The following is a 14,226-nucleotide window of genomic DNA, read 5'->3' on the forward strand; positions in this document are numbered from 1 at the left end:
AGGATCAATTATGTGTTCGTTAGACAACCTGCATTATTTAGAAATGAAGCAATACAAAAAGCAATACAAAATCCATTCCCGCACTTTGGTACTTGCCTATTCAGTTGGAACCCAATAAACCCTGAATATTCAGAGTCAGAGAATGACAGAGAAAAATTGAAAGTAAGGTTGCCTTATCATGGAACAAAAGATTGAAACTCCAGCTACCTAATGGTATGGTGGTATACGTGTTATTCTTTCTTTCACTTTTTTTTTTTTTTTTTTTTTTTTTTTGGTGTGTGGTTTTGTTTATTTTTGTAGTTGTCTTCTCCCTAGGCATTTATTATTTAACAATACTTAACAATAATTCACAGAAGTCCCCGGGAATTTAATTGTGGATGAAGCTCTTTGCCATTGTATCTTAGATATTTCTTTGTGCTAAAAGAACGTCATGGCTATGCTCCACATAGGAATTAGATCACATTTTAGGGTCTTGAGTGCTAGGCTAAACTGCAGAGCCACAAGACAGATAGTGCTGAACCAGTGCAAAATCTCTCTGCTCTTTTTAATTTATTCCAAATACTTCTGAAGTGGTTATTTTCTTTTTTTAGACTTCCAGGTAACTTCAGTGTGGTCAGTTCTCTCATCTAGCGTATGAAACACCATGTAAGTGCTTTTGCTAATGGCATGGAACTATGAGCACATTTTCATATCTAACATAGGGCAATTAGTAGCACACAGGTTTGGAATTAATGATTGTGGAAAAACAGCCTCAGCCCAACTTATCTTAGTTCAATTTTCAAGAGAGATTTGCATTATCACCTGTACAAGAGGATACAAGAAATTAGTAATGAACACTCCACAGCATAATTAACTTTAATGTACACTTTTTAAATTAAGTTTAAGTAACGAAGACAAGATTTTTAAAACAGGTTCCTCTGAAGTACCAATATGAAATGAGAGTTGCTCCAAAAGTAATGTCCCCTGTTTTATAATGCTGGCATATGATGTCAGAGGCAGGTGTTGGTGGTACACCGCTAGAGACTAAACCTTCTGATTGATACTCCACTATATTTTGGTGCCATGAAACAGGTGATAGGAGAGGGGCAGTGTGACAAAACAGTATCTGACATGGAAGTGCATATGAAGCAAAGGTGTGGAATTGAATTTCTCCTTGCATAAAAGATGCAGACACCCACCGACATCCATCAATGCTTTCTGAACAATTACAGAGGCCAAACTGTGCATGGTGTGTTTCAGCAGTAGTAACAGCAACATGAAAGACAAGCCACGTTCCAGATGGCCATGCACATTTTTATGATCATGGCATGCAAACTTTTGCTCACTGATGGAGAAAATATCCAATTAATGGTTGTGTCTATGTTGAAAAACAGTACTCTTTAGCTTAGATGTTGCTCTACCAAATAGTGCTATTGTGCTGTTTATATCTCTTGTAATTTCCATGGAAATAACTACATCACTTTCAGAGCAACCTATGTAGTTTGCTCTATGATGACACCATTCAGAGATTTTGGATATGTTTTCTGCTACCAGTGGTAATCAATTTCCCACAAAATGTATTGAAAACACTCTTCATCATTACACCCTACCATAGAATGTGAGATTATTTGTACACAAATTCCATTAGTTTTGAAGACATCTTCTGATTTAATTCTGAAATATTTTAAAACCTGAATTTCCATATCAGGTATCTCTATCTGAAATACCTGTTGAAAAACTGCTTTGTCTACAAGACTTCTGCACAGTCTCTTCCTTTGAGGAAAAATGTAGATGAGAACCTGAGTTTTGGTTGTATACCCCCTATCTTTTCTTATCAGCCCATACACTACATCTTTGCAAGGAAAATCTGCCCAGGTCTTACTCAAGCTGGAGACCTCTATGTACTGGTATTTATAACAATATTTAAATAACTGCCAATAAAGAGTCACCCTTCATTTGGTATCTTAACATCCAGCAATACAGAATGTTGTAAAAGGAAGATTTATCCCATAATAATAATAATAATAATCACAAATTCCTGTGGAAATATTACATTAAAAAGCCTTCTCTGTTTCCTTTTTGTTGTCGTTGTTGTTCAATTGGATCTAAAGCCAGATGTGCCTAGATTTACATCCATCTATATGGATATATATTTCTAATTGACTGTCAGACACATCTGACCCACTCAGATGATGAATACTAAACAAACATGAGCCAAAGCAACTTCATACCAGGTAACATACTGTGTAGCCTAAATTAGGTGCTTTTTTCAACCATTCACTTTGACAACTTTGTCCTTAACTGATACTTTCTTTTGTATATATCCCATGCTACAAATGTCAGAGAATAGGCTTCCACCTGGTTTTCCTCCCACTGAACTTTCTCCTTAACTAGTTTGCCATGTTTTCCCATTGTTCTGTTTCTTTCCTACTCTCACTTATCCGTTTCCAAACTGAAACATGCTGAAAATATCAAAAGCAGATTATCCCTCATTTGAAGCTTTTGTGATTCCCCATACCAAAACCATTTTCTCTATGGCTTGTACTAATGGTTAAGCCATATAGAAAAAAATCCAATTTACTGGATATTTTCATGTCTTCCTTCCTGCATCTCTGGCTGCCTAAATTGGATGTCAACTCTGGCTACATCAGTGTTTGTGCAGTTAATCATCTCAAAGCAATCTGCACTGCACTGCTGTAACCAACATCAAATATTTTTAATTGTCCATTCTTCCATCATGCAACTTCATGCACAGATTGGTTCTGCCCTGCACTTACCTCCCACTGAGAAATCTCTCTTAGCAGCAAATTGGCTGCCTCACACATTCCGAACTTTCAGCAGGACTATAGATTTTTTAATTAATTTGAACTGAAAGCTGAAGTGACTGGACAAGACACCAAGTTTTCAGGTGAAAGAAAGCCTTCTCATTCAAAACAATGTGTGGTATATTATGCAGAGAGGACTATTCTGTTATTCTGGTACTACCACAGCCTTTGCACCTCTGAAATCCCATTGATAACCCATTTTAGACCATATCCAGGCCTCAGTCTTCTCCTGAGCTGTCCATGCTTTGTGGCATTACACACAGAAGATCTATTTAGCCTAATTATTATACACAATACTGTCTTCATTTCAAAATCATTAGGGAAATAGGTCTCAGCCATGGCTGAAAGAGTGGCAGCCAAAGAGAAAGGAGACTATCTTGGCACCAAAATAGAACAGCAGGTATGGGGAAATGCCAGGGATAAATGAACATGCAGCGAGGAAAGAAAAATGAAAAGCACATGTTTTTTGTCTGGTTGTTAACCTGTAGAGAAGTCAAAGAGTTACCTTTACCATCTGCCACTGACTAAAGTGCTCAGTTCCAGTGCAGGTGTGTTCTATGGGGAGCAGGGAGAGCAGAATAAAGATGGCCTGAGCTGCCTGACAGCAGTGGTGAGCACACCTCTGGGAGATCATCCAGAGAGAACTCAACCTGGAGGCAGAGCTCTGGGAGAAGGTGGGAAGGCCAAGGAGGATCAGGGAGTCATAGGAGAGTGATGGATGGAATCATGCTCTACTCTCACCAAGACAGATGTATCAGCCAGCAACTGCACAATTTGCAAAGGAATCTCTATCTTGTTATCACCAGGCAGAAGGGGGGGCTTAGGAGACAGAGGGGAATGGAATCAGATTTCAGTTTGAGGCAGCAGCAGAATCCCTTCCTTGCCTACCGCACCCTACAAAGTGTCTTTATAAACTAGGTATGAGGCTCTGGACTTCATGGTCAGGCAAAAGATGAGGTGGACCAAGCTCCACCCAGGTTGATTGGGTCACTTAGGGCAAGTCAGCCTACCTGCCTTATCATGATCATGTCAGTCAAGAAAAGAAGATAGGCTGTTATCATAGGTCACTCCCTTCTGAGAATAACAGAGGGTCTGGTATGCTGACTATACTTGACACATAGCTGCCTCCCTTAGTCCCAGGTAAGAGCTATTTTTAGGAAACTCACTACTTCAGTGTGGCCCTCAGATTATTATTTATTGTAGTTCTGTCATGTTGGTGGCAAGGAGGTAGCAAAAAGAAGTGCAATGGGAATCAGAAAAGACTTCGTGGCATTTGGGTAATTGGCAAAAGGATCATGGACACAGGTAGTGTTATTGTCTATCTTACTGGCAGGGAACAAGATCAAAAGGAACAAGAAGACTAGCAGATTAATACATGGCTCTGAGGATGGTGTGTCCATTAGAATTTTGGGTTTTAGATCATGGGATGCTCTAAGCAACACCAGGCATGTTGGCACCTGTTGGAATGCACCTTTCTCACATGGGGAAAAGGATTTGCACAGGAATTAATGAGGCTGATCAATATAGCTTTAAGTTAGATGCAAAGAGGGAAATGAATAAAACCAGTTTTCCCAGTGAGATGCTATCGTATGGCACACTGGTATTTAAGGGATGGTTTAATGGGCTTACATCAGGCTGACAGCCGGTCACCAGAAGGGTTTCTCAGGATTTCATTCTAGGGCCAGTTCTTTTCAATATTTCATCAAAGTCTTGAATACAGGATTTACATGTATGCTAAATTAGTTGGTGGATGATGCTAAATTGGGAGAAGTTATTTACTCCCTCGAGTGTAGAGGGGCCTTGCAGAGAGATCTCAACAAATCAGAGGGCTGAGCAATCACCAGACACATGAATTTTAACAAAAGTAAATGCCAGATTCTGCAGACTGGGCGATAAGAGGCTGAAGAACAGCCCATGAAAAGAGGTATGGGGGAACTGGTTGAACATGAATCACTAGTGTACCCTGAGAGCCCAAAGGGCCAATTGTACCTTGGGATGCATCAAGCCCAGCACTTGTTGCTGGTTGAGGTAAGGGATTATCTTTCTCTTGTGCAGCCTCATGTTGATTACTGTGTGCAGTCATAGGTGTCATGTAGAAAGATGTTATTAGAGAACATCCAAAGGAGGTCTGTGAAGATGATGGTCTAAAGGGCAAAGTGTATGAGGATTGACTGAGGTCCCTTGGTTTGTTCAGCCCAGAGCAGAAGAGACTGAAGGGAAGCTTCATGGCAGCCTAAAGCTCCTCAAGAGGAGACTGAAGGGGCAGTGCTGATTTCTACACTCTGGTGGCAGCAACAGGACTTTCGGCAGAAGGACCAGTTTAGCTGCTGCTGTACTCTTGAAGTATTGAGATTCAACTTCTAGTCTAGATTTGGCAGTGATTAATTAATAAGTAATTAATTTAATGCTCTGACTTTTAAGGAATAGATATATAATGTAGAAACAAACAAACAAAAAAAAGCTGATAGCAAAAAAATATCTCACCTTCATTGTGTAAACAACAGAATTCTGACAGCATGACAGTGAGATTATATGGGTCTCTTACTTTAAAAATATTATTTATTATGTATCTACAATATGTCATTCTCCCAAACAACCTAAAGCATAGAAACTGAGTTTCCTAAATGATACTGTCTACTTTAAGATGACTCTGCACATTTCCTTGCTTTGCTTGGTTATCGGTGTTCAGATAACTATCTTTGTACATCAGACACATCACCAAATAATGTTTATACTGTAAAAATATGTGTGAGTTGAATTCTAGTTTGCATTTTTTTGCATCCACTTCAATCTCAGAGAAAGAAGAAATATGTATCAGTAGGAACCTACGAATACATATGTAAATGTTTGAGTTTATTTTGAATTAAATTTGAAATGTTTAAAGATTATATATCTCTTGGAATATTATTTAAAAACAGTTATAGCTTAGCTTATTAATATTATGGAAAAAAAAGCAAAATAAAAAAAAACCATCTGTAGATAAATTATATTTCGCTACTTGGAAGGTCTATGAAGCACAGTAGAGGTCTTAGGTGTGAAAGTTTAAACTGAAGATATGTAAATACGTCTTTTAAACAGCACCATTATTTCTGGCACTTTTCATTTAATATTTTGATCTGATGTAGTCTAGATTTATTTGTATGAGACTAATCAGATGCACATATTGTTCCAGGATTGGAGGTGCAGGAATGCCTAAAGACATGTGCCTCTTAGTGTACATCTGTATACACAGGTGATTGTACTGTGTTTCAGAGAACTTGGACCAACAGAAAAGATCTGGCACATAAGTGACAATAAACCAGCCTGTAATTATTGCACTCTCTCAGCTGGGTGTTAGGGATAACTTAGCCTGAGGCAGGAAGTGCACACAAATTGAAAAATGTGAGAGTCCTGTATGAGAGGGTTAAATGCCATGTGTAGAAGCAAATGAGAAGAGAAAGGGAGAGAGCTGCGATAACAATGCCAGAAGCTTAAGGTCTGTAGGGCACAGATTAGTCCTGTCACACTGACGGAGAAATAAAAGTTCCCAAACTACATGTTTCAAAATCAAACTTTCTATTCTCATCACTCAAGGTCAAGGAAGACTTGGGCATAGACGACTGCTGCGACTCAGCACACCCATGCCATGTGGGTAGCAAGGGAAACTGCTGATGCAGATTCCAGGTTTTGAGTCACCACATCCAGGGAGAAAAGCAAAGGAGGCATCTTTGATGAAAGGTGCCTTCTGTGACATATGAATACCAAAGAGTTTCAGTGCACTGTCTTGTTCCTTGCTATTCTTACAATTCTACCACACAAGTTGGGAGGAAACCCAGAAATCTGTCCTATTTTAAATGCACCTCCCTGTCCACATGTAGCCCTTTAGTAATTCCATTATCCATTCACAGAGGATTGTTTGTAAATGACTGACAACTGAAAGACACTTAGCTCTCTTTCACAAACAATGAATTCTGTATTTATAGGAAAGTGTGGCTCTGTAGCCTTTCTATACACACACCTCACTGCATCATGGCTGGTTCTGATGCATGGGCAGAAGAAGTATCCAAAGGCTGAAGCAAGGGACAGTTTATTTTCACTTTATTTAAAAAAAGTTAGAAATTAACAACTAGTAAGAGTCAATTCACACTATACCTATAGCTAGTCACTGCATGACAGGGGGAACAGAAAGTAAAAATTAGTGTTTCCTCTAGAGGTCTTGGCCATAACATCATATTCAAGGACAGCATTGCAGTTGTCTTTTTAGTTATGTGTTCTTCTTTGTCTCCCTGGACAGTGTAGGCTAATCTCATCCTGATAAACATTTGAGCTCTGATTCTGAACAGGAGGGGAAGGACCTTCAAAGGCATTACCAAAATTCCAGGTACAGTAATCTTTACATACATAGTGGTTTCAAGCTTGTGGAGACCTTCTAGTTTAGATTTCTATTGTGTGATGTTGTGATTCATTTCCTATCCAGTGCCATTCTTCATCCTTCTGTCTCCTCTGCATATGTTTAACATTGACTGCTTCTTTTCTTGCTCACATGTAATTCTGCTTCTTTTCTGCTGAAGTACACAACTCTCTCTCTTTTGTTTTTCATATTGCACTGTCCCTTAAACCATGGGTATATGTTATATTGTTACATATATAACATATAACATATAACATATGTTATATGTTACATATGGTATATGTTATAACATGTTCCATGTTATAACCTGGGCTCTACTGATCACATTATATTTCATGGCTGCTATCAGTGATTTTCTACATGCCTGACACCTGTCAGACATTATATGAGGTATGTAGCCTTTCTACCAATACAGCTGTGTTCTCTCTTATCTCTGGATTCTGTGCATCTGGACTTTCTCTCTTATTCTTTACTATGGACTGCCCCCATGTACTCAGACAAGAATTTCTTTGTATACAGCATTAATTTTCTCCAAGCTTTTCATTAGTATTTCCTTAATCTTCCTTAATCTTTCCTTAATCTTAACCTGAGCTGTCCCTATTCTGACCCACTGGTGGGTGTCACCACTCCATCCTAATGCTGATCACTCACTTTATAAAATTCACTTAGCAGAAACAGATTCTTAAAACTCAATTCTCACCTAGTATCCCTTGGCCTGTCAGCACCGATGCTGATGAAGTGCTGCCAGAAAGACACTAGCTTCATAAGGCTACTCTGCTTCTAGACTTCTGTAACAACAATAACAAAATGTGTTACTGAGAAGGCATCTTCACATCTAAAACACAGCTTTTCAGAGTCGCACAGCTTTGTTTGTGTGTCCATTGACTACTGCCAGTTCTTAAATTTCTTACGGGTGTGAAAGTATGTCATGGAAAGGGAGCCCCATCTCTCTCTTTGAATTCAGTAGCAGTTATACAGAAATCTGAAAGCAGAATGTGACCCTCATAAGCGTGGGCAATAACTGATACATTCAGTGGTACAAAGGTATAGAAATCAACCCATTTGATGTATCCAGCACAAGTATGTTTGTGGGTGGACATTTACAAACACTGAAGTGTATTTATCTATAAAAGAAACTTCCAGGTTTTAGCTAAATCGGAAAAGATTGGAAAAGAGGGTTTTTTTGTTTCCCATAAACACATGTCTGCTCGTCTGTATACACTTACGCAGAAATTTTCACTCGCTCAACTCTCCAGGGTGTTTGAAAATGTCTGAAGTCTCTTTAAAGAGCAGATTAGCATGTATCCTAAAAGTTAGACTGTAATACTATTTAACTGCTCTATTTTTCCATTATGGGCCTGTCAGTGGGAATATGTTGCCCTATAGTACATGACAAGTGAAAATGCTGGTAACATTGTTTTTCATAGACAGAAAAAATACCAAAGAAGCAATTTCTTAGCTAAAATGTCACCTGTTAGATGTATAGGGCTCACTATATTTTGTTGCCCTGGTAACGAATGGTGTAAAATGACTCCTTTTGCAAAGCTCCATCAGAATGATTGCATCCTGTTTTTTTCCATCATTTTACAAGAGGCTGTTTTCATTCTCCCTTCCTGACCATATTAAGTGTAAAGAGATTGAATTACTGTGCTGTACCCTCTCCATCCGATGTGGATTTAAGAGTTGATATTGATGTACTGAGAACTGCGTTCTTCTTCAAGAAAAAAAGCTACAAATTATAATGAATTTGACTTTTATGTATCGACCGCTCAAGGAGTGAAGTAGTGTTTCTGCACCCAGGGGATAGACACGGCATGATCAGCATTTTTCACTCGAACGAATCCAATTGATAAAGCAATATACTCAGTGTCACTTTGCTTGATCTCCAGGTTTAACAATAGTCATGCTAAAAGTAGATACATTACTCCATAAATTTTCTTCATAAAAAATGTGCTAGCCACTGCTTTATACAGCTGCGCTCTTTCCAACTTTCCACTGAGCAGGGCAGAAAATGATTAACAGAAATACTGCACCAAGAACATGCAAGTGTGGGCATGTGGCCAGTAAGTACTGGAAATACTCATGTATTTACAGCTAGAAAAGCAAATACAGGACCTTTAGGTGGTTAGTGATATCTTTTCTTCACTGTATGTGCACTGTGAGACCAAATACCACCATTTGCACACTGCTGCTTGAAGACGGCATTTTTGGACAGCTGCAGCACCAAGCAAGGAGTTATTACATGAGTATTAAGGGTACATAAGAACATTTTCAATTCTCTAACAGTATGGTAACCTTAGACCAGTAATAAATTTTCTTGGTTGTACAAATAATTAGTGTATGAGTCACTAAAACACAAATGCAATATATTTATAGGACCGCAGAATCATAAGAGTTGGCAGGGACCTCCAGAAATCATCTAGTCCACCCTGTCTGCTAAAGCAGGCTCTCTAGAGCAAGTTGCACAGAAAGATGTCCTAGCAGACTTCACATATCTCACAGAAGGAGATTCTACAACATCTCTGGACAGCCTGTATCTGTGCTTTTTCACTCTTAAAGTGAAAAAGGTTTTCCTCATATTCAGATGGAACTTTCTGTGTTCCTGTTTGTGTCCATTGCCTCTTGTCCCGTCACTGGGCACCACTGAAAAGACTGCATCTGCTTGATATCCATCATTTGGATGTTTATAAGCATAGATAAGATCTCCTTTCAGCCTCCTCCAGACTGAACAGCTCCAGGTCTCAGTCTTCCCTCAGATGGAAGATGCTCCAAACCTTTAATCATCTCTGTAGCCCTACACTGGGTTCTCTTTCAAACATCCTTGTCTTTTTTTTTAACTGAAGAGCACAGAGCTGAACAAATCATTCTAGATGTGGCCTCAGCAGTGCAAAGTAGAGAGGCAGGATCATCTCCCTCAACCTGCTGGCCATACTCTTTTTAATGTGCACCAGGATACCACTGGCATTCTTGGCTACAAGGACACACTCTGGCTTATGGTCAACCTGTTGTCCACTAGAACACCCTGGTCTTTCTCTGACAGAGGTCCTCTCCAGCAGGTCAATCCCTAATCTGTATTGATGAATGCAGTTATTCCTCCGCAGGTGCAGGATTCTACACTTGCCCTTACCACATGTTTGTTACTTAAAGTGAATATGTTATTCCTGCAGAGGATTATGGGCACAATGAAGATTATTAGCAATGTAACACTCCAATAGTTAATTGAAACCTATGGAACATAAGAATTAAATTTTTATTGTCTAAACCTTTTGTATTTATATATATATATATATATTTTTTTTTTTTTTTTTTTGTCCTGTAAATTGAGCAATGCTTATAAACAACAGCAACAGCAACAAAAACTCTTTAATCCTGGTATGTAATTACCTGGATATAAAATATAAAATATATATATTTTATATTTATATATACAGATATAAAATAACTGATATTTATTTATTTATTTAATGGAGTATATTGTCCATATAAGTATCATTTCAGTTAGAATTGCAATCCAGAAAAAGAGGAAGGGGAAGAAGGTGTATATTTAGTGAGTGTGTAAAAGTTGTCTATGACATTAAAATAATAAGAAATTGAGAAGATCTATTTTCAGCTGGTTTATTGTGTTCATATGGGACTTAGTCCTGCAGAGAAATTACACAGAAGATTTCCTTCCTATTTCTTCTTTCAGAGTTTCAAAGTGCACTTCCTAATTCCTAGTACATAAGAAAGTAAAAGACAGACTTTTAATCACTTATGACTATCATGCACCTTGAATTCTGTAATCAGTGAAATATCCTATTCACAGCCATGTATAATATTATTTAGGCATCAAAATTCACAATGAAGAGAAAAATAATCTTAGTTAGACTGCGGTTCACAATACTCTATTGATGTTCTGGTCCCACATCGTTTCTCCACCTCCCACCTTTCTTGCTGTTGCTATTTATGATACCCATTGTGGTCATTTAGCTGCTGCAATGTCACCGGGGTGGAGAGCACATGTATACAGAAGACAGAGCTGACTGTGCTGGGTTCTTGAATTTAAGTTTTCTAAGTTTGTAGATCTTCTTTGTACCCCTACAGTATCTGTAAAGCTGGGGTCAGATTGCTAGACTTTGTTCAGTTACATTTTCTTCCTTGTTCTTAACTGCTTGACATCTTTTGTCACATACTTCCACTACTTTTCATACCTAAGAACTGGCTTGTGTACAGTACATTTTGACATAACTCAACCGTATTTAACAAGCAAGATTAGCCTGGAAAAGTCTCTTCTCAAAGAATGTTTGCTGTTTGCAAAACTTATTTTGAACCTCATAGGCCACTGCTGTTTCTTTTCCCTTCTTTACCTAGAACTGTGCATTGAGGGTGGCAGACTCTACCTTGAGAAATTAAATGAGTTTTCAGGCCAAGTTTAGCAGTCAGACTCGCTCAAAGACTGCAATTCTGAAACTTTTGCCTGCCAATAGACTTGCTATTTCTCAAAGGGTTTAAGCAAGAAGTTCATTAGATTCTTAAGATGCCTAGGAAATTCCATCTGAAGGACAGATTAAGATTCCCATATGCATAGCAAAGTAAGAGCAACAACAACAAAAACAATAATTCCTAAGAACTAACAAAATGATGTCTGGATTATGAACAGCTGATGTGGTGTTCATCTTCATAGTGTGTTGTTCTCCTCAGAAGCTGTATTTGGTGTAAGTACTGCCATTTAATTTATTATTATTATTATTATTATTATTATTATTATTTTTATTCTGCAGTAATGATGGCCTAGACAACAATCTTCTCTCAGAGGAAGCTGGTATAAGAGCTTTTTCGTTTTGTGCTCAATCACTGAAAGCATCCCTCATCCATATTTTAGGGAAGTTGAAGGCTGCCACGCATTACTGCCCTGTAAAAATATTTCCTTTGCAGGATTAAGGCACCAGGAGGAACTGACAAGCATGGAGAGTCCTTTCTGGAACGCGTCACAGCTTGTGGGCTCGGGCGGTCAGCTGAAAAATTTCAGGGTGGCCAGGAGTTTGAAGGTAGGGCACATATCAGGGAAAGAAATGCTGTGAACGGTTGGAGAAGCAGAAAGAGCAGAGGCACAGTGAGAAATAAAAACCTGGTCTAATCTCCCTCACCTTTGAGATGTTGCTGCTTGTTGCTCTCTTGGCTGAAAGAAGCCTCATCCCTGCCTTCATGGCCCTATTATGAAGGCAGTGATTTATGTTTTGGATTCATGAACACACTATGCTTGTACCAAATTGTACTGCTGCTCTCTTCAGAAGCAAAAAGGCTGACAGCTTCCTTTATGCAGCTCTAGTTTTTTATTTATCATTTTTCCTGGACTAGCTGGGGAGAATGAGGCAGGCAGAAGGATGGAGGGAGAAAGATATTTTTTTCCTCTAGGGTAATTGGACCACCTGCCTGCAATCATCTCTGACCTTTGGATAAATAGAGGACTCCACTTTGCTGTGCTCATGCAGTCCTTCAGTATTCATGAGCATAAGTAAGATTCACTTAAAAAAAAAGGAAATCTCTCTGTTACGATAATTAAATAGTGACTAGGAGCCCTACCATAACAAAACTCCTCAATGGAGAATGAACTTTGCCTCCTATTTGCCTGCCAAGGGGGAAGGAACGAGTGAATGTGGATAAGTATTCATCATACAAACACACTGACAAATGTAATCTTTCTTCGCCTCTATTCACTGTGATCTTTCAGAGTGAGGCAGTACAATTGTCTTTCTGAAACCTCAATATCCCTCTCTTCCACTCCTTTTTTCCCCTGGAAGGTCATTTTAAAATTTCTTTTGACGGGTTCAGCAGATCTCATCATAAATCATCCTGCGCACACGCGCACACACACACACAGGCACAGCACCTAATCAGGATGTTGCTGGCTAATTTAGCCCCGTTGATTTGATATAACTGGATAGAGTTTTATGACTCTCTGTGATTGTAAATCATGTCTGCACTCATTCACAGCGTAGGAAGGCTGGAGGACCATTACATCTTAATTGGGTAATTTCTTTTTAAATCTCTGCAGGCTGGGTTGCCGCTTCCGCAGCAGTCTGGGCCAGAGCATTGCTTCCAGCGCCTGCCTAACTCTAGAAAATTCTGGGAGTATGTCTCCCACCTATTCCTTTTGATTTTCAAATGTTGTTAAAGAGCCCATAAATGACATCTTTGGGGATGTACAAGGGAGAGTGGAGAGAAGCCTGGTAGCAAGTGGTAAGTTCATATACTGAAGGAGTGTGTGATAGCCCTGCAAAACTGGGGTGCGGGTGGACTGAAAAGTCTAGATGGAGACATTAGTGGAGAATACACACCTGCCTGTGAAAGGTGATTGGAATTAACCTTTGTGCTTTTGTATTCCCAGACTTCGAGAGGATACAGTTCAGTTTTCTATACTGAATGGGCAGTAGTCATAGACATGCACTCCTCTAGGAAAATAATAATACCTGTAGAGAGAGATTGAAAAGAAAATTATTCAACTATTTATACACAGGCACTTACATACATATATATATACACATGCACACACACATACACATATATACATACACACACATTTTCACCTATACATTTCTTTTAACTTTATTTTTCATTGCGTTCAACAAATGTTTGCTAAGAAATAAGCAAAGAAAATCAAGGATTTATTGCAGTTGCTATATCTTAGGTCGTTCTTACAGAAAAGATTTTGCTCCTTCTGTAAATTATGTTTTTGCATTAAGTATGGCTATGGAATAGTAGGAGGCTATTGACAAACTACATAGGATGTATCTTTTCATTCATACACATCCAGATTAAATCTATTCAAGGCTAATAACAGCCATTATCACTTGTGCTATTAAGACTTTTTGGCGGTCTCAGTTCAGTTCCAGCTAGCAAAGGAAGTGCTTTCTACCAAAATGCAGCCATCACACTTTGCACTAGATTAACAGGATAAAGGGCAAGAGGCAGCAGAAGTCAGATGAACTTACTCAGTAATGCGGTACCTCAGAGGGAAAGAGGCACATGAGTGGGTCATGACCATAAAAAAGC

At 38.8% G+C, this 14,226-nt stretch overlaps 1 long non-coding RNA gene across 1 annotated transcript in view; it reads right to left on the minus strand.

Moving 5' to 3' along the window:
• Positions 1–10,814: 10,814 nt before the first annotated feature.
• LOC125686802 (uncharacterized) overlaps positions 10,815–14,226 on the minus strand; it is a 5,046-nt gene continuing 1,634 nt past the window's right edge. The window contains exon 3 of the long non-coding RNA XR_007373904.1: positions 10,815–13,643. This is a non-coding gene — a long non-coding RNA (uncharacterized LOC125686802). The remainder of the gene's footprint in view (positions 13,644–14,226) is intronic.

Source organism: Lagopus muta, chromosome Z (genome assembly GCF_023343835.1).
Source record: "Lagopus muta isolate bLagMut1 chromosome Z, bLagMut1 primary, whole genome shotgun sequence".
Classification (NCBI taxonomy): Eukaryota; Metazoa; Chordata; class Aves; order Galliformes; family Phasianidae; genus Lagopus; species Lagopus muta.